This window comes from Chiloscyllium plagiosum, unplaced genomic scaffold, assembly GCF_037043375.1.
Source record: "Chiloscyllium plagiosum isolate Xiang-an unplaced genomic scaffold, Cpla_swu_hap1 HiC_scaffold_29, whole genome shotgun sequence".
In the NCBI taxonomy this organism is placed as follows: Eukaryota; Metazoa; Chordata; class Chondrichthyes; order Orectolobiformes; family Hemiscylliidae; genus Chiloscyllium; species Chiloscyllium plagiosum.
The window spans coordinates 25,816,750-25,835,205 of NW_028270167.1; the positions used below are offsets into that span (position 1 = coordinate 25,816,750).

Consider the following 18,456-nt stretch of genomic DNA (forward strand, 5'->3'; position numbering starts at 1 on the left):
ATGCACATGCACGAGAGAGAGAGAGAAAGAGAGAGTAAGTGTCTGCATGTGAGTGTGTGCGTGAGAGTGTGAGTGCACATGAAAGAATGTGTGTTTGTATCTGTGTAAGCTTGGTAAAGTTCGTGTGTGAGTGTGGTGGAGTTTAAGACTCTGAGAGGTTGCGTGCGTGGGTGAGAGTGTGGGTGGTGTATGTGTGTGAGAGGGAACATGTGTATGAGAGTGTGAGTATGTAAGTGTGTGTGTATATGTGTCAGAGAGAGTGTATACAGTAGTGGAGTCACCTGTAGTGTGACATAAACCCAAGGTCCCGGTTGAAGCTATCCTCATGGGTACCAAACTTGTCTATCAGCCTCTGCTTGGCCACTTTGCGTTGTTGCCTGTCCCGAAGTCCGCCTTGAAGGATGGTCAACCAAAGATCCAAGGCCAAATGTCAGTGACCACTGAAGTGTTCCCCGACTGGGAGGGAACACCCCTGTCTGGTGATTGTTATGTGGTGTCTATTCATCTACTGTCATGGTGTCTGCTTGGTCTAGTCAATGTACCATGCCTTGGGGCATCCTTGCCAAAAAACCTGTTGGACTATAACCTGGTGTTGTGTGATTTGTAACTTTTTCCAGAATGCAGCACCTCACATTTATCTAAATTAAACTCCATCTTCCACTCCTCAGCCCATCTGCCCATCTGATCAAGGTCCCATTATACTCTGAGATAACCTTCTTCACTATCCACTACATCACCAAGTTTGATGCCATCTGCAAACTTACTAACCATTCCTTCTATATCTGTATCCAAAACATTTAGATAAATGTCATAAAGTAATGGATCCATCACTGATCCTTGCGGCAAACCTCTGGTCACAGGCCTCCAGTCCAAAAAACAACCCTCCACCACCATCCACTGTTTCCCATCTTCAAGTCAATTTTGCATCCAAATGATTATTTCTTCCTGGATTCTGTGTGATCTAATCTTGCTAACCAGTTTACCATATGACACCCTGTCAAATGCTTTGCTAAAGTCCATACAGACAATATCCACCACTCTGCCTTCATTAATCTTGTCACTTCTTCAAAAAAGGAGAAAGTGAGGACTGCAGATGCTGGAGATCAGAGCTGAAAATGTGTTGCTGGAAAAGCGCAGCAGGTCAGGCAGCATCCAAGGAACAGGAGAATCAACGTTTCGGGCATAAGCCCTTCTTCAGGAATCTTCAAAAAACTCAATCAGGTCAGTTAGTTAATTTGGCAAGTTAGTTTGATGATGTTATAAATAGTTAGGACTGGTATTCAGAAGAAAGTGAAATGATAACAACGTGGCAATTAATAATTATTGCAACATAACTTCATTGTCTCATTTTTTTTGAATGTTGATCAGTGGTGAAGAGACTTCTAAATTCACAAATGGAAGGATTTGTTTTTACTTTGTCTATCTTTATTCTCACTCTAGCACATTGCTTTTTAAATCACAATCTTAATTTAGTTTATAAATTCAGTTTGTATATTCACTTTGTATTTTTTGGTTTGGACTCCATTTGAGTGAAGATTCCTCACTTTGCTTGATTGAGGAGTCTCACTGCTACTCTCTAACTCAGATTCCCTGTAAATGGTGCAACACTGAATCAAACAACAACTGAAGCACATCTTTGTTCTTAAACCCATGAAATCTGTATTGATAATTGTCAGCAAGGTAAACGGCATGAGCCATTCCTTTACAACAGCTCACAAAATCCAAGCCATTTTCAATTTCAGATCTCTTCTGTTGTTCATGTGATAAATGTACCTAATTTTTCTTGTTTAATTGCACATATCTCTTTTTTTTAACTTTGAAGAATTTTGAACAGTTAACACACAGTGAAATCTTTGTATATGTGGCATAATTACTTTGAAGCAAATTGTTAAGTGCCGACTCATTAGATCCCGTTGCATGGGTTTCTGCTTGTTCAATACCACCAATCTTTGTATTAACAAGAAACACAAATTAAAAGCTCAATCTTTTTTTGAGGAACATCTTCATGATCTGTTTAAGAAACACAGAGCCAGAGTTTCAGAAAAAGTCCTGTGAGAATTCAGCAGAATGAAAACAGAAAAATGAAAAGGCAAAATTTTTTTAAAAATATAGAAATGATCAAACATACTGGTTTAGAAAAGTAAATTGCTAAGTAGATGACATACTTTTCCGGCCTGACTTTTGTCATAGAAATGGAATGTGTCCATCGGAGAGTTCCAGATAGGTCTCACACTGATTAAAATATCTTGCAATCACCATAAAATCTGTACCACCAGCTCAGAATGCCATGACAATTTACAATTGATGGTCAACCTTGAAAGGTGAAACTGAACAATTACTGCAGTGATAGAATATGGAAAAATAAATTATCTTGCACCTTTCTATTTCTTATTTAATTTATTTCATCAAACATTGTTTTGAATCAATAAAAAGTATACATTTCATTTCAAGGACCAGTGAAAGATGTGGTGTCTGCCTAATCCAGTTTAATGAACCATCGGTTTGAATTATTTAGGGGTGTGCCTTACATTCACCATAGGCGAATAAATTAGGCAATAAACTAAGGACATGAGAACTTCAGAACATGTCAAATTTATCTTCATCGGCTACATCATTGAACACTGGAAAAGAAAATAAGAAGCAGTTACAGTCCCCCTAAAATAGAAAGTTAAATCACAGCCTGCCGAGAAAAGCCTGGTCATGCACTATTTACCATTGTTTGCCTTCGCAGGTTTATTCCCAATGCCCTCACCATCATCTCATTCCTTTGTTGTGTAGATGTTACCCAATGGCTGAATCTACAGTCTACCAATGGAAAGAGCACTTTGTGGAATCACTTTCGATGGAAACTGGCAGAGCAGATAAAGGAGGCATTAATCGACTACTTATTAAAAATCCTCAGCATAATACAAAGCACTTCATACCAATTCAGACTTTTAGCTTGTCACTGATTCTCCTGACTAATTATTTGACTGCCTTGCTTTTCTTGGCTTTAATAAGTAAATTCGGATCAGTGAAAGTAATTACTGGATTTGTAATATGATTTAGTGGTGCAACAGCAGCAATAGAGTGAATTTTTTAACAATATTAAGTCATGATTATACTTGCCGTTTGCAATTTTACATCAAATTTATTAGAAATTGCATTGCACTTTAACATTGCTTTGGAAAAGCAAATAATTTGTTTGCTATACCTTCCAATGAATCATGTCATCAATGCTTTCTGCATTGATAACATCTCTAAACCATCTTTCAACCTTTAATCAGTGACTCAGAAATTCCAGAAGTAGGGAACCTTACTCACCTTCAAATCCTATTACTCTTGATTAGCAAATTGTTCGAATTACTCATTGACAATGGGGTACTGAGAAAATCAGAGCATCTGGCATCTCTTGAACTCCAACTAGAATGGTCTATCTTTTTAACCTCTGAATTTAAAAGCAGGGAAAGTAGGAAAAGGAAGGGGGAAGACACTAGTGAGTGATTCAAAATCAATATAAATGTATAAAGAGAAATAAAGAGAAGGAAATGAACATTGGATTGAGAGAAAGAAACAAACAGGTGAAAGAAAAAGTAAGAAATTAAAATAAAAAGTTCAAAAAAAACTCCAGGAAAAAGTCATTATCAGGAGTGAAAATCTAGAGCTTCATTTATTTTCCTTTCCCTTTTCAAAAATGAGTATCATGACAGGATCATAAACTAGGTAATTAGTAAGGTCCTCACAACATCAATTAACAATGCTTAAATGTCTTCAAAAAATTTATTTAAATTTATGGTGCAAATACAGCAATTGAGACTCACAGGAGGATGTTGGTGAGCCGCAATTTTTTACAAAGCTGATGTAGGAGTGATGTAAATTGGCCAAAAATGAATGGCAATTGCAACTGAGGCATGACTCTTCTGTACCTGATATTACTGATTATTGATATGCATTAGCAAGGGGTTGGCGTAAACTGTCGACAACATTTCCTGTGCCAGTGTTTCAGGGGGTTGTTTAGCCTAGTTGGTTGCATGGCTGGTTTGTGATGCAGAGCAATGTTAACAGCATAGAGTCAATTCCCATACTGACTGAGGTCTCCATGAATGGCTTTTCTTCTCAATCTCTCTCCTCACCTTAAGAGCATTGACTCTGAAGCTTCTCTTTCTAATGAGAGAACAATCCATAAAGTCTGGTAGGACTATGGCAACTTTACCTTTGATTAATTCAATTTTTATTAATATTAAAGTCACTTTAGTGATACCAAGGTGCAGTCTGAAAGAAAAGATAGTAGATGGTAAAAAAAATCAAGTTAAACCTATCATTTTATTGTCGGATTGGAACTTTTTAAGATGTCATCTGACTCTTCTTTGAATGACAACATTATTATTCACTCATAATCATCCATAGTTACTTACAATAGAAACAATAGTCCCAGTGACATGAAAAGCAATAAAGTGAGCTGACTTGACATTGACTGAAGACACAGAGAAACTACAGTGCTGAATAATATCACAGGAGGATTCAACACATAGACTAATGTATGTTTGAACATGAATAACAGCATATAATTTAATTGAGAGCTTCATAAGATGTTACAAGAGAATTTGTGCTGTTTGTGTTTGTTACAAAATCCAGGCACTGATTTGTACAAACACTTGACTGTGAAATTTATTGTCAATATCATTCAATAAATCTGTAGTAATCTTATTACAAACATTAATCCTTGAGGCTGGACATTGTCATACATCAACTGCATGCAAGTCCCTGGATTCTGGCATCCATCTTAATACAGGAGTCTGACGGAAATAAAAGAGTGAAAATCAAATAAATTAGTCTGACTCCTTGTCCAATATATTCTATAGAATTAATAGATCAGTGGGAATGACTTGCAGGCAGTAATTTCATCTTGAGCTGAATGCTTATTAAAGATAAAAAGAAAGCCTTGCATTTGTACGTATAGAATGTAATACATCTCTAGGCCACATTACAAAGTATTTCACATGCAGGAACAGAGTTTATGAATTAATACTAAAGGTTAGTGCAAAAGAGAAAAATAAACATTTTAGTACAGAGGTTAATACCCAAATTCCCAAAATGCGCTCTCATTACATGAAAGTTCTGAGCTAACAATGCAAAATTGTAAAATCTACTCCATACTAAATTATCTTGAAATGCAATAATTGGCTGCCACGTTTCCCATTGTAAGATCCCACAATTAGTAAATTGTGGCAGAATCTTCCCAACTCTTGAACAAAATGGCCATTTGCAAATCATTGGAGAAACTATGGTTAGATCTGCAAAAATGAAATTCTTAACGTAAAGGGGAAAAGGTCAGATTCTCCAACCAATTTGTGAATAATGAAATGACAATCTTGTTTGTGAGGGGCATTTTTGTGTCCACTTAGATGTATCAGCATGTCAGAATTACCTAACCTCATCTCATTGATGTGCAGTTTTCCCATTCTCATAACTGCTAGATAGAAATGAGATGGTGAAAATCATGAATGTCAAGGAAGATACCTGATGACTGGAGATCACTGTGGCTCCTCCTGGTCTCCATCTTGGTCACCAGTCCCCAACATCTTAGCGCATGGGTAATGACCGCCCTCAACTCCTGTTCACAGATGTTGACATAGGACACATAGGCACATCTCTGAGCCACTTATACCAATGGATCTGCACAAGTACACTGGTACCTTTCATTGTAATGCTGTTGCCAGGACATTGTATACAGGGTAAAACACCCATTTCATAGATGAGAGCAGTGTGCACCTCAGGCCATCTTATTGACTCTTATTGTTACTACTTTAACACTCACAGCACCTCTGTCTTACTTTGGCTGAAGAGGCAAAATCTAAAAAGACAAAGCTTTAAGGCTCACAGCACATCTGTCTTGTTTCACAGTTTAGCACAAACACAATGCCAGGCAACTGATCGTGGTTGTCAGCAATGATCAGTCAAAGGGAGTGGACATGTTCCTGTATGGCACCATGCTACATCAAACTCACATCTGCAGCAAGTGTCAACAACACTCCATATGTGTTTCAGACAACAGGTATGTCTCAAAGTCGACAGGAAATAGTTTTCAGTCCGGCTAAGGGAGACAGCCTTCAGTCAGGGTGTCCTGATCTGGTCAAGATATTTAAATGATACAACGATTTGAAAGGTTAGGTTTAGGGAAAACGGTGGGTGGCACTGCTGCCTCACAGTGCCAGAGACCCGGGTTCAATTCCCGCAATGGTCTGTGTGGAGTTTGCACATTCTCCCCGTGTCTGCGTGGGTTTCCTCTGGGTGCTCTGGTTTCCTCCCACCGTCCAAAAATGTGCAGGTTAGGTGAATCGGCCATGCTAAATTGCCCGTAGTGTTAGGTGAAGGAGTAAATGTAGGGGAATGGGTCTGGGTGGGTCAGTATGGACTTGTTGGGCTGAAGGGCCTGTTTCCACACTGTAGGGAATCTAATCTAATCTAATGCTTCACTTGGGGAAAGTACAAAGTGAGACAATTTTACTATTAGACTTGTACCGTTCAGAAGAAAATCATGAAGTCCGTTTTCTACACAAAGTGTAGACAAAACCTGTAGCTCTTTCCCTGGAACTGTGGTGCTGGGTCAGTAAGACCTTTATGATTAAGGTAGATATATTTCTTTTAGCAAGGGTATCTTGATACACACCAAAGTGGGAAAGATACGGTTGAGGTGCAAATCAGTAAAAGTCTAACTGTATGGTGGAATAAGTTTGAGGAATTGAATGTTGTAAACCTTTCCTTATGTTCTGAATGTTTTTATTAAAATAAAAGTCAATTCCAAGACACTGGAAGAACCCATCAGTCATGCTGACCTAGCTTTATCTATATAATGTTTGCCACCTCAATCTTTTATGAAACTTCTGAGAAAAGATCACAGCTCCTTAATATGCATTTTAAAGTGGTGTTTCCCATTCTTGCTTTGGAATATCAACGATAGGTTTTGAAGTGTAGGAATTAAGGATTCACGTTAAAACTGAACTAGTCAATTGACAGTTGGTTGCATTAGCACAGGCATTCTATTGATTAAATAGTCCAACTGGCTGTCACAACATAATGGAGTTATTATTTTTGCAGCTGTAAAGCAGTATTATGAGTAATTTAGGAAATCCAGTATGTATCACATATCTTAGATGGCATAGCTTCAAAAACCACAGTGGTAAAATATGCTAAAACTATCAGTTTCCATTTACACTGCTCCTGCAATACAGATTATCAATGCTCTGTGTGAAATGTGAGTTCTTGACTCTAACTAGACACAAGGGCACTCATTAACGTTTTACTGAGGGCCATATTCATATGTGGTAACTTAATCAAGCTGCTCTTCACAAATCTATGAGAAAGATTTAATTTTTTTAATTCAGCCTCAGTGTTAACACTCAAATATATCCTTGGAGAGAAGGCTCAACAAACTTTACCTTTCTCACCTAATGTCTGTTGGAAATTATGGGGTTCACACATTGTTCTGCTGCCTGTGGTAAATGAGTTTGAGTTTGTGTCAAACAACTGAAATGGAATGTTTACATTCATGTAAAAGTCCTACATAAAGCCAATGGTTTTGAAAGTTTTAATATGGAGACATAGATGTACAACATAAATATTGCCTATTACTTCATGCAAATTGCCACTAGGTAGGCAATTCTCTCAATGCTAGACATGCTCCTGATCTATGTGCTAATATATATAAAATATAGTATTGACTGAAGGGATTTTTTTTCACTTTATTTTGTAATATTGTAAATATCAATTTTTTTTTTATTCATTCTTGGGATGACGGCAACACTGACAAGACCAGCTTTTATCATCCGTTCCTAATTGATCTCTGAACAGCTTATTGGTTCAACCGACATTTACAAAATAATGGCAGGTATAAATAGAGTTGATGGTAGTTGTCTTTTTCCCTCGGTTGGGGACTTTCAAGACTGGAGGGCACATTTTTGAGGTGAGAGGAGAGAAATTTATAAAAGATATGAGGCAAATTTTTGATACAGAAGGTGGTTCATGTATGGAATAAACTTTCTGAGGAAATGATGGATGTGGTTACAATTGCAATGTTTACAAGACATTTGGCTAGATATATGAATAGAAAAGGTTTGGAGGGATATGGGCCAAGAGCAGGCAGGTGGGAGTAGTTTAGTCTGGGATTATGTTCGGCGTGGACGAGTTGGACTGAAGGACCTGTCTCCATGCTGTATGACTCTATGATATGACTCTTTGATACTCTGACTCTATGCGTTAGGAGGGGATGAACTGATTCCCTTCTTTGTCCCACTCCTCTAAATGGTGACAACAAAGTTTGAATTTTAAAAGGGAGATAATATTTCTATCTATACAGACACACACTCTCAAACACAGTCGCACAATTGTGCACATGCACACACACATCACACATATATGCACTGCTTCCCCTAAGCTGGGAGTAAACAGTACTGCTGAGTATATCTTTGTCCAAGCATTAGTTAAATTCAGAAAACAAAGTTTATAAATTGATTCAAATGTTGTTCATTGGCCAAAGCCGCATTGTACACAAGCTGTTGAGACAAGGGTGTCATCCTGCATCAATCGTAGCTGGATGAATTTGTTTTTTCTCAAAACAGTAGTATAGATCTTGAATTTTCCTTGAGTACTCTCCACTTGTGGTGATGAGGTCTTCCAGTTTTTTCAACTCATAAATTTGATGGATGGTGCTTCAGGGAAAGAGAAAGGCATGGTCCTTTGCTCCTAAATTAAGTTATGATACTGATTTTCTGCATTCACAACCAATATCTTTTTATTGCTCACAACTGGATCATGTGACTTCTCTCTGAAAGTGTTGTAGATTTAGCATCACAATCTAAGCAGTTTGTTCCTTACAAATGCAATGTTGTTTCTGCTGTAGGTGGCATATTTTGCTTTGCAAAGAATTCTTCCCAAAAAGTTCAAGAGGTGTATAATATATAATGTTTAGTCAATAATGTTGTAAATTAATATTTTGTTTAACACAGTTTTATCGCTATTATCTAGAATGGCTTGGAGTCACATATAAAGCATATAAAGTGAGGACTGCAGATTTCCTTCCCGAAGGACGTTAGCAAATTATAGCTTTTATCTGATCAATTTATGTGTTCAAGTTGACTTTCTTTACCCAGCTACAACTAAATGTAATCAGTTAACTTAAAAGATGTGGGGATTGTGATATGTGCTTAATCTGCACCAATTTATGGTGAAACAGACAGTGCATCAGATTTGTGCAGCCTACTGTTCTAATCTGTAGGAGACAAGGGGAGATGCAGTGTAGCTGGCAACATTGCTGGGTGTTTCACGAAAAAATGAAATCTAAGGAATAGTTGATCATGTGAGCAGCAACGGGAATTACCAATAATCTGCTGTGGAGACACAATGTAAGAGCTAGAGGGAAGTAGATACACCTTTTATCCTCCATGGGGTGATGCAGAGGGACTCTGGAGGCCCTCCAGGCATGTTTTCTAAGAAGATGATGCAGTGCAGGAAGGAACTCAGAGATCCGACAGGTGTTGCCAAAGTGAGTGACTTCATCTTCAAGTAACATATTCTAGACAGAGATGAGGTATTCGTTGGGCGGCACGGTGGCTCAGTGGTTAGCACTGCTGCCTCATAGCACTAAGGACCCAGGTTTGCTTCCAGCCTTGGGTAACTGTATAGTTTGCACATTCTCCCCATGTCTGCATGGGTTTCCTCCCACAATCCAAAGATGGTCATTCTAAATTGCCCATAGTGTTTGGTGCATTAGTCAGAGGGAAATGGGTCTGGGTGGATTACTCTTTGGAGGGTTGGTGTGGACTGGTTGGGCCGAAGGTGCTGTTTCCACACTGTAGGGAATCTAATCTAATCTTTTCTTTCCTCTTGGAAGATTGTGAGCCTGTGGAACTCTGTTTCCCAGGAAGCAGTGGAGGCAGGGTCATTGAATATTTTGAAGGCAGTGGTAGATAGATTCTTGACTAAACCAAGAGTCATGAGGTATTGGAGGTCAGCAGAAAAGTGGAATTAAGGCCACAGTTAGATCAAACATGGTCTTATTGAACAGTGGAGCAGACCTGTGAGGTCAATTAGCTTCCTCCTGCTTCTAATCAGTTCTGCAAGAAAAAGGGATCTGTGTAATTGATTGCTGTTCAATATGTTTTAGTGATGTGATTGTCATGTTTGAATAATTAGTACTATGCATGTACATGTGGGTGTAAGGCATGCCACAACGCTAAATGTATGAGACAAAATAAATGAATTGAAGAGGTGCATACTGATTAATAGAGATTGCTGTTAGTTGGGTGAGGGGAGCACAATGAATTGAACGATTGACGTGTTAAGTTGTGCAGGTGATGGGTTCTGCCATTTGCTGATAGAGCAGGTTATATGAACTAATTAAACTTCTTCCTGACACAGCAGCATGTTCTTAGAGCTGTAGCCATGGTACCGGCCTCTGCCCTTTGTGCTTTTCATAGCTTCTTGAGCAGGTGACTCCTGTCGACATGTGAGTTTTGAATTTCCCTCCTTCTCTCCATCATTTCCATTAACATCGCTAGTGGATTATCTTTACATGTTCTTTCATCCTTCAAAGGATCAGATTCAGCTTCTAAAGCACTCACACTACTTTTTGCACTCATAATGAACTGTCCACTAAGAGCTGTAGGGAGCCTTTAGTGAGTCAATTACATTATTGAGCCCATTTCTGATTTTTCCAGCCTCAGGGCAGGTAGAGGAATCACTTGCAGCATAGTGTGCACCAACCTTATCGAAGGCCACTTGCCTCATCTATGGCCAAGCCTATGGCTCCAGAATTAGATCATTCAACGACCACAGAACCCACCCCACCCCACCCCCTCTAGACTGGAAGAAAGTCATCCTCCTCCCTGAGAGACTGCTAAGGAAGAATAATGTGTGTTAAACATAGACAGTGATGCTGATTTTCAGGACATTAACCAATTTGACTCTCTATACCTGTGTAGGAAGTGACCCGATTTCCAACAGTAGTTTAAATGGAGGGCAAGTGGATGTGTTTCTTTGCAGCCATGTACTCTGATCTGCCTGACTTATCACTGCATTCACTGCACTGAGAAGATCCTCTGTTTTGTGCATTTAAAAAATCTCCATTTAAAACACTTCCAACATTTTTTCAGCTGTTTCCTAGTGTCTGAAAATCTATTCTTCTCACCTTTCTGTTTTATCTTCTCACAGAGTATCTGCTTTCCATTTTCTCTGGTTGCTTTGAATGGGTTTTGACTTTCCTTTCTTCCTCATCTGGAGCTCCCATCTGTCTGGTTTCGACGACAGTCTGTTTTTTTGGTCTGGCTAAAAATTTGCAACATGCAAACCAGACACTAGTTGTCTGATTTTTAAAAATGCAGTTCCTTTTCCTATTGTCGCATGTTATGGTTATTAAAAATGTTTAATTTTTTATAATAATTTTCAGCAACAGGACACAAGACTTCAGCGAACAGATTATTTGATCAGCTGCTAGAAAATTATTGGGAAACTGGTCAGGTCGATAATATGAAGTCTCGCATCTGATTCCTTTACTTCGGATTTTCCATCTAGTTATGCCATTGCATCTGACCCCAATTACATGTTGCAATCTCAGTAAAATCCCAGAAGTCATAAAAAAATTTAAATGAACATATGGTGGAATTTTCCTGCCTTTTGTATCAGGATTGTGCTTTTAGTCTTCAAAGCCCCTTTTTTGAATATACAGGGGGAGGACCCTGTGTGAAATGGAGCTTTAATAGCAAAAAGAACCTTTTTAATTATTCTTTGAAATATTTCCCATCCCTATTTGGCACTGTGTTGCATGATCAGAAGGTTTTTGTCAATAATTCTTTGATAGTTATTAAGAATATAATGATTTTTTGATGGACAATTTTAATTTTGTGGTTAAATTTGTTGTACATGTTGCTTACAAAAGAGTTCATTGTTGCCCATTGCTAAACGAGAAGCATTACGTATTTACATGACTACACAGAAATAGAAGCAGATGGAAACATTTTTTCTAATCTTCAATTTCAAGGTAACTGAAAGTATCCCAAGACCTTCCAGGTCCAAGTTGCATAGTTAATTTCTGGACAAGTAATTGACTTCATTTCTCCTCTACTGTTCCCACAAATCCTCTGAATGCTTTACCCAAATATATGATCAATAAGTTTAAAAGTAAATTTATACATTGATTAAGTAGCATTTTAATTTTTCCAACAGCTGCCAAACCTTTGACTTTACCTGATCATTGCCCTTTGATCGGTGCCATGAGGGGTAATATTCTAAATCTGCACCAATAGTGAGGTACCTAGCCCCTCATCAGCGCACACTGACAAACTGCAAGTTACAATGTTTTGATGCACCCTCGTGTTGAGGAAGGTTGGATGATACCAACCGAGACAAAGATGATTACTGCCAGTACTCTATTTGTATTTTCTTTTTTTTAATGTTTTTGACAACGTTTGTATCCATTTTTTCCAAAGTTTGTGTCACAGCACTTACTTTAAATGTCAAATTATCTCCAAACTTGCCTTTGTATTTTTTGTTTATTCTCAGATTTGTCATTAGTCATCACCACTAGCGATCAGTTGAATAAAATAGACCTCTTTCTCATTACGGTCTTTGTTCTGGTCCCCAGTGTTTTGCTGACTAAAACATTTAAAACACTCCGCAAGAAACTGGAAGTTTAAAGGGCTGAAGAGCACCGAAATGTAGGAATTACACCATAGGAGGAGGCCATGCAATCCATTTTTAATGTGACACCATTAACTGCTCAATAGGCGATACCCAGTGCATCTCACTTCATGCCTTCTATCTTTTATACATATTTTTAATCAACCTGTTTAGAAATATTATGATACACCTTTGAGACAACTTGAATCTGGACCATTTTTTCTGAGAGGTACAGATACTACCACTGTGCAACGAGACCCATTCATCCATATGTTTATATTCTTAGTATTACTAATCCTGATCCATTTTAAATGCCGTTCTAATGCTTGGCTAAATATCCCTTTGTAATGGAAATGTTTTCATTTAATAACCTTTTATGTACAGATTCCTTTCAGTTTTTGTTTTGATTATGTTCCTTACAGATCAATGCTGATGCACACCCCCTTCCACCCACATTATTATTTGCCAAATATTGGATGCAATTGGTCACTGTTTACCTTATCAAAGCACTTCAGAAAATCGGAAGCATCCATCATGTGATGGCTTAATCTTTCTTCTTTCAGTGAGAGAAGATTTTTTTCTTTCATAACCATGACTCTTCATTATAATTGTGTTGCATTTTTGTTACTCCTTTTCCATATCTTTAATATCCTTCCTATAATGGGGTCACTCAATGTTAATCAATAATGGCAGTGTTAAACCAAGCAGACATTTCTGGCTCCCACTGTCCCAGTTTTTGACCTAATTTCCAGGTTCCTCAGCTCCCGTTCCTGTTATTGCATTTTCCATACCTATTCTCAACGTCCTGCCCACAATCAGTTAAATTCAATGGTTTTCCAAACTCCTAATATCTGTAACACTGGCACATTTGAGCCACACATAACTAACTTTGACAATATAGCATTCTTCAACTGGAGCTATTTTCTTCACCATTTGTTTGAAAAAAAAATCTACTATTCAAAAGGGAATAAAACAGCACACCAAGGAGAAGCTCGATGTAAGTTATGGTAATGTGGAAAAGATATTATCGCACTTCAGTTTGCAAAAGAAAGTCAGTTCTAATTGAAGTGAAGCTGAGAGGCTAAGTGTAGCATGTCTCCCGTGTCCTCTCAGTTACGTACATTTTTGGTTGCAGGATCATTTTGCGCTAAGCAGACAATATTGCGTCTGTTTTTCCGACAGTTGGGATACTTAGTGTTACCCGAGCAGAGGGGCTTCAGTTTCACTGCATGACTCTTAGGGAAATTCAATTTTTCAGAAAAAAAATCAGGGCTTCTTTCTTCAATTCCCTGTGGGTTGATTTTTGGTTGATTTCAGGCTTAACAAATATTTAACTCCTCAGGTTGAGTTTTGTTTGAAATAAACCACTGCTCATATTTTTTGGAAATAAAGTTAGAAAAGTGGATAATTTGCAAATGTTACTGAGGCAGCCACGCTCAGTCGGTTGCATTCTCGTCGCTCAGTGACTTTATTGTGAGTTCATGTCCCATTCCAGATACTCAACTATTAAATCACAGATCACACACCAATGTTGTACTATTGGAGCGTTGCACTGTGGGAGTTGCTACTTTTTAGATGGCATGCTAAACTGTGGCTCCGTCTCAGGTGTTTGTAAAAGATCCCAGAGAATCATTTAAAGAAGAGTAGCAGAGTCACTTTGGTGTTCTGGCAAAAATCTATTCCTCAAATAACATTATCTAGTCACTATCTCAGAGCTGTTTATGGGAACTTGCTGTGCACAATTTAGTTGCCTCCATTAGTTTCCTAAATCACAACAGCTATTACACTTCAAAAGTACTTCATGGTCTGTTAAACATGTGAAAAATGCAAATTCCTCATTTTTTAGTATTGCCCATTAAATTTAACCTGATGGAGCCGTTTATATCCCAGGGCTTATGAGGGGCGCAGTCAGTCAGGGCCCTGACTTCTACCCACTATCCAGTGATCCCTGGTTGGAAAGTAAAACTGATGAACATTGGGTAACAATAACATTTAGGGAGCTGATTTCATTGATTGAGTTCATTGTTTGGGGTCAGACTTGGAAGTGACAGCTCGGCTATACCACTGAGAAGCACTTGGCATCCATGAAATCATATTGCAGAATGAGAACTTTCAGCAGAGGACAGAAGACAATTGGAAGGAATAGGACTTTTTTCAGAGAAGCATATTTTTCAATCAGCATGGATTGACGTTGAGTGGAGGTCAATGGAGGTTCTCCATTGTGGAGGAAAAATATAATGTCAGACACCTGGGTTCACTGTTCAATGTTTTTGCTTGCTCAGAATGAAATTTTTGTAACAGGTACACAGCTCATAATCTATGATTCACAGGTGAGTGGTATATTGATACGAGGGATGGAGAAATACTTGTTTATTTGCTCAATCAGGCCATTTAGTGGCTCTTATCAGGGGACCCCACTTGACACTAGTGAGCATCCCTGACTGGGATTACTTTTCTTTTTTTTATCAAAGGGCAATGCTACACTTTTGGTTTTTTTTCTTTTTTTCTTCTAAAAACCCCCAGAATACCGCCTAACCGCAGTAGTGCTTATTTTTTCCCCAGCACCCATGGTGTGTGTGCAGGTGTGAGACCCAGTGAGAGACACAAGGTGTACGAATCTTTATTCAATTTCCACCACCAGGAAGATAGGAAAACACCCGAGTGGCCAGTGACAAGCAATGCCCTTCACATCAAAGGGCAATGCTGTGTGATCAAACAGTGAAGGGGAGGGCAGAGACTAAATCAAAATAGAGTTGGAGGGGGAAATAATGCACTCCACTCCCTGCGGCGCCCACCTCTCCCTGAACAAATCCAGGGTATTGGTCGACACTGCGTGCTCCTTCTCCAAGGACACCCGGGCTCTAAAGTAACCGCGGAAGAGGGGCAGGCAGTCGGCCGGGATTACTTTTCTCTTTTACTTTTTTTCTTTGTGAGACACAGTGAAAGACACAAAGTGCACGAATCTTTATTCTGTTTCCACCACCAGGAAGATAGGAAAACACCCGGGTGGCCAGTGACAAGCAGTGCCCTTCACATCAAAGGGCAATGCTGTGTGATCAAAACAGTGAAGGGGAGGGTAGGGACTAAATCAAAATAGAGTTGGAGGGGGAAATAATGCACTCCACTCCCTGCGGCGCCCACCTCTCCCTGAACAACTCCAGGGTGTTGGCGGACACCACGTGCTCCTTCTCCAAGGACACCCGGGCTCTAACGTAACTGCGGAAGAGGGGCAGGCAGTCTCAAATGGGGAGGCCCTGCTTGCCATTGGATAAATCCACTGCTGTCTGAATGGGGCTCTTAAACTAGTGTTAATTGCCCACTTAAAGGTCTCGATAGTAGTGGGATGGGAAGGCCATCCACAGACCATGCCACTGATCCCGCCACAGTGGAGAAAACTACATTAGATTTACAGACATTGACAGCATAGAAGGAGGCCATTCAGCCCACTTACCTGTCATCAAAGATCTAACTACACCAATCCCAATCTCCAGCTTTTTCCCCTCGTCCTGGATGTTACGGCAACACAAGTGAATGTCTAAAAGTTACTTAAATGTTATGAGAATTTCAAACTCAACCACACATTCAAGGATGTAAATTCCATACTCTCACCACTTACCATTCCCCCCAACATTTTGTTCTGCTGCAATGACCTCTCAGGTGTGAGTGCAGCAGTGGTTTCCAGAATCAGAAATTGATGCATTTGCACAGCAACTCTGTGCGTTGGCACTGAGAACAAGGAACCTCTAAATGGCTGCACAGCTACATAGCTTCAAATAAATACTGCCCACCACTCTCTGGTGAAAACACTTCTCCTCACATCTCCTTTTAGCCTTCTATCCCTTACTTTACATCCATGTTCCCTGATTATGGATTCCTTTACTAACAGAAAAAGTGCCTTCCTATCTACCCGATTAAATCACCTCATAATCTTATACCCCTCTTTGTATTTCCAACCTCTGCTGCTCCAAAGAAAATACTGCCAGACTATCTAATGTTTCTGCATAGTTCATACGCTCCAGCCCAAGCAGCATCCTAATAAATCTCCTCTGCATGTTCTCCAATGCAATCAGATCCCTCCTACAATATGATGATAGGAACTGCACACTTTCCTTCAGTTGTGGCCTAACCATTATTTTACCATTCTAGCATTTTATTGTATGTAATTTGCCTTGGCTAATAAAAATAAGTATTGCACAGGCTTTCTTAACCTACCTGCCTGCTACCTTCAAGGATCTGATAAAGTACACACCAAGGTCCTTCTGATCTTCAGTGCTTTCCAGGGGCCTACTCTTCACAGTGTAATCCTTAACTTGTTAGTCCTCCCAAGTGTATTACCTCACACTTTTCCAGACTGGATTCCAAATCATTAATGTACGTCACAAACAGCATGTGCCCCAGCACCAAGCCCTGCTGAACCCACTGGAAACAGACTTCCAGTCACAAAAACATCCCTCTATCATCCTCCTATGCTTTCAACCAATACTGGATCCAAAGTGCCACTTCACCTTGGGTCCCATGGGCTCTTACTTTTTTGACCAGTCAACCTTATCAAAACCATATCAATACTCCTGGTTCCCCCCTCAAAAAATTCAATCAAAGCTGTCAAAAATTTAGCAAATCCATGCTGATTATTCCTGATTAATCCATGTGTCTCCAAATGCAGATATGTTCTATCATTCAGAATTCTTTCTAACCAACTTCCAACTATCAAAGCTAAATTTTGACCTATGACTCTAAATCAAATAGATTCTAATGTCGGTACAGAAAAATCTCATTAGAATTCAAATGACTTATGAGTCACTAGTCAGTAGAGATTCACATTGAGCAAACTAGTTAGAGCACATTGTTTGAAAGTTTGCTGAACAGGCAGCATTTACATTATTAAAATAATAATTTACCCATCTCTCAAAAACATTCTAACTACAGATGTATTGTGTATTTGAGTTTTTGCAGTAGATCAATTGTTCAGTACGTAATTCTACATTGAAAATATAATTGTGTTTGTTTTTGGTCTCCCTGAAGTATTTTTTTCATGTGCCATCAATTGTGGTGAAATGTTAAGTCTTAAATATTTGGTCCTTTTTACTAATGTTCTGTTACAACTCAAGATTCTGATGATGTTTTTAATATATTTGCACCTTTTATTTGCTGAAAGATATCTGTGGGGTCCATTTTCTTGTAAGGTTTCGATAGGCAAAATGTTTCCTTAACCTCCATCTGCCCTCTGGGTGTCTGATGAAACATAGATCCGTTCGAGAAACATTTGATCCTTTGACAGTTGACTTGGCAGCTTTGGCCCTCTTACAAATCAAAAGAACTGACTGTAGTTATTAATTATTGAACTTCTCTCATTTTTTTGTGTTTTTTTATGTTCGCAGGGGTGATATTAGTCATGGAAAATAGATCATTATGCTCCCATGTGTCAAAATCAAATAATCACATTGAATTTTTTAAAAATCAAAAGAACTGTGGATGCTGCAAATCAGAAACAAAAACAGAAATTACTAGGAAAACACAGCAAGTCTGGCAACGTCTGTGCAGAGAAATCAGAGTTAACAATTTGGGTCCAATGACCCAGCGACAATAAGGCTTGGAACGTGAACTCTGATTTCTCTCTACAGAAGCTGCCAGACTTGCTGAGTTTTTCCAGCAATTTCTGATTTTTAATCACATTGAATGGTTTGATGTGATGTTTTCTACTCCGTTCCAACAATGTGCTTCAGACAGATTGTCTAGTTTTCCATTGCGATATTTTTCCATTAATCAAACCAACCATCCTGTGTTTCCTAGTGAGATTCACAGTGT

At 38.9% G+C, this 18,456-nt stretch overlaps 1 protein-coding gene across 3 annotated transcripts in view; it reads left to right on the forward strand.

Moving 5' to 3' along the window:
• The window catches only part of b3gat1a (beta-1,3-glucuronyltransferase 1 (glucuronosyltransferase P) a), a 173,182-nt gene that overhangs the window by 36,292 nt on the left and 118,434 nt on the right, over nt 1-18,456 (forward strand). The window contains exon 1 of one of the 3 annotated variants that reach the window (XM_087976439.1): nt 13,455-13,648. The exons of the other annotated variants lie outside the window; for them this stretch is intronic. The gene's annotated coding sequence lies outside the window, so the exon portion shown is untranslated. Of the gene's footprint in view, nt 1-13,454; nt 13,649-18,456 lie in introns of those variants that run through there. 3 annotated transcript variants of the gene reach the window in all.